This window comes from Magnolia sinica, chromosome 17 (assembly GCF_029962835.1).
Source record: "Magnolia sinica isolate HGM2019 chromosome 17, MsV1, whole genome shotgun sequence".
NCBI classification, from domain to species: domain Eukaryota; kingdom Viridiplantae; phylum Streptophyta; class Magnoliopsida; order Magnoliales; family Magnoliaceae; genus Magnolia; species Magnolia sinica.
Window position 1 is genome coordinate 55,959,327 of NC_080589.1, and position 3,610 is coordinate 55,962,936.

Here is a 3,610-nt window from a genome sequence, read left to right on the forward strand (position 1 = left end):
TTACCTCTCTTCTTTTTTAGGGTGCTTTGATGTCATGAGATTTCATGACGCCTGGGGTAAAGATCATGGATTGGTCTAGTCCAATCTGTTCGGTACCATGAGTCGCCTCTACTAACATTCTTGACCCAGTTGAGTTATACCCCTTGACTAGCCAGAGTCCTGACCCGAGCTGCGGAGTTGGAAGACCACGGGTGAGATGGTCAATCGGGGGTTGCCTCAGGAGAGGGTAGATTAGCAACTCAACCAGTATAGGTTTCTTTCTGTCACTGATAAATTGTATTTTTTTGGTTATTGCGATTATGAATTATTGCTGGCTTTGTACAGATATGTGGGCTTGCACTTGCCACCAAATTCCAACCATAAGCGCTGCATGCATTATAAATTGTCAGTCAGTCAGTCAGTCAGTCATTGAACAGGTGTGGCCCACCTAATGAGTGGTTCAGCATGATTTTGGAGAAGGGCAATCTTTGATGATGGGGCCTACCTTTTGCACGGTACAGATGTCCTACCCTAGTAGCATGTGGGTGGGAGAGATAAGTCCAACCGCATGATGACTGCCACTATTGGAATTATTGACGGTCGAATGCAATGCACTCGTGTGCCTCACCTAGGACCATTCCAAGAGTGGAATTCCGCCTCAGTAATTTGCACGGTGGTTGGTCCCGCCTATTAAATGGGCTTTAATGTCCTGCAGATGAGGCAATATGTCGCTGTTAGTTACATTGGTTGTTTGCAATCTCTCTCTCTCTCTCTCTCTCTCTCTCTCTCTCTCTCTCTCTAACCCATTCATAAGGTGATTTTGACCACCAGGATGTGGGGAAAGCACAAATTTCCTCATCCAAAATTCTGTGAGCTCCAAAAAGTTTCAAATGGTGGGCGTTCAATCCACTGTTTCTTGTGATGTGGCCCACGAGTTTTGGATGTGCCTCATATACTGAAATGGCCTAGTTAAACTGATGGATGGAATGGATGTCACAGTGATATCGTGGTGGACCCAAAGAGCTTTGGGCCACACGGGTCCAGTGACAGGTTACACCCAACTCCCATCATCTAAAATCACACGGATTAAGAAATTCTAACCATCTAATTCATCTCTATTTTGTTGAGGTGGTAGACAATTGACATCTCCCATTGGGAGACGTCTCTCTACTCTCTCTCACATCTCCATAACGTCTCCTCTTCCCTCTCCCCATCCTCTCTTATGTACGTATAGAGCTAGGCATGGGGCGACTTGATCCGACTCTACTCGTTGGGCTCTTCATGACTCAATCCGAACGGAGTAGACTTCGTCCAATCTGAACTCAAGTTGATTCAAGTTTGGGTCACCCAGTAACTCGACTGATGGTCAAAAGCACCGTTCCTGGTGGTCCACGTGCTTAAAAATCAAGTCAATCCATGACTTGGGTGGGCCACACCACATACAATGGTTGAGAGGAGTTATTCTCCTATTAAAATATTGATAATCATTTATTGGGCCCACTGAGATGTGATTCACAAATCCAGCCCATCTGTTCTGTGTGTCCCACTAAGATGAGGGGTCATACCAAGTTTCAGCCACAATCAAAACTTGGGTGGGCCCCACCAAGTGCTTTTATATATTTTAGGCATGTCTTCACATGGTTTTAGATGGTATGGCCCACCTAAGTTCCTTACACGGCTTATTTTTTAGATGTCCCATAACCTAAAAGGCACCCATCGAATACATGTTGTTGATGTTCAACACACATCACGGTGGGACCCACACAGCTCAACCTCATGGGAAGTTCACATGAGGTCGACCTTATAGTACCTCTATATATATATATATATATATATATATATATATATATATAGAGGTGGCTACTGATAGTGCCCTGTGGGCCCCATCATGATGTATGTATCCTATCCATGCCTTCCATCCATTTTCCAGAATATTTTATGGTATGAGCCCCAAAAATGAATAAGATCCAGATTTCATATCGACCACACGATAGGAAAGAGTGGTGATTGAACACTTACCATTAAAAACTTCTTAGGGTCCATAAAAGTTTTGGATTAAGTTGATATTTTATTTTTCTCTTCATCTAGGTGTTCGTGACTTAATTAACAGGTTGGATGACAAATAAACATTACAATGAGCCTTAAGAAGTTTTAAATGGTGGGCATTCAATTGCCACTATTTTCTTGTAGTGTGGTCCACTCGAGATCTGGATCTCCCTCATTTTTTAGATCGTAATCTATAATAATATGAGAGAATAGATGGACGGCTTCGATAAAACATATATATATATATATATATATATATATATATATATATATATAATGCGGGGCCCACAGAACACTCTCAGTAGTCACCTCGCAACAGACGGATTGCCACTAGCCAATGGCTAGTGGTCGGTGCCCCACCATGATGTATGTGTTTCATCCATGCTGTCCGCCCATTCTTCCAAATCATTTTATGATGAGTCCAAAAATGAGGTTGATCCAAATCTCAAGTGGACTGCACGGTGTTGATTGAACACTCACCATTAAAAACTTGTTGGGGCCACAAAAGTTTTGGATCAAGCTGATATATATATATATATTCCCTTCGTCCAAGTCTACATAACCTAATCAACAGGTTAGATGTCAAATAACCATTACAGTGGGCCCTGTGAGGTTTTTAATGGTGGACATTCAATCACTACTGTTTTCCCTACATGCGGTTTGGCTAGTGACGCTGCCACCAGCCAGGTGGCTAGTGGTCAGTGCTACGTGGACCCCACCATGATGTATGCATTTTATCCACGTTGTCCATCCATTTTGAAAGATAATTTTAGGGCTTGATCATGAAAATGAGGTAGATCTAAATCTCATGTGGACCACACCACGGGAAAACAGTAGTGATTGAATGTCCACCATTAAAAACCTCCTAGGCTCATTGTAATGGTTATTTGACATCTAACCTGTTGATTAGGTCATGTAGCCTTGGATGAAGGTAACATATATATATATATATATATATATATATCAGCTTGATCCAAAACTTTTGGCCCCAAGAAGTTTTTAATGGTGGGTGTTCAATCAACACTGTGCGGTCCACTTGAGATTTGGATCAACATCATTTTTGGGCTCATAGCATAAAATGATATGGAAGAATGGGTGGATCAACATCATTTTTGGGCTCATTGCATAAAATGATATGGAAGAATGGGTGGACATTACGGATGAAACACATACATCATGGTGGGGCCCACAGAGTGGTAATCCATTCCGTCCGGAGAATCCAGGAGGCAGATTGCGTATGAGGTGTTACGAGGTGGCTACTGAGAGTGCTTTGGCCCCGCATGATATATATGTGTTTTATCGAAGTTGTTCATCTATTTTTTTTTTTATTAATTTTTTTTACAGATTATTATAGATTACTAGCCCAAAAATGAGGGAGATTCAGATCTTGAGTGGACCACACCACAAGAAAATAGTGGCTGTTGAATGCCCACCATTAAAAACTTCCTACGTAACGTTTATTTGTCATCCAACCTGTTGAAGCACACCTATATGAAGAGAAAACTAAAATATCAACTTAATCTAAAACTTTTATGGACCCTAAGAAGTTTTTAACGGTAAGTGTTCAATCACTACTCTTTCCTAT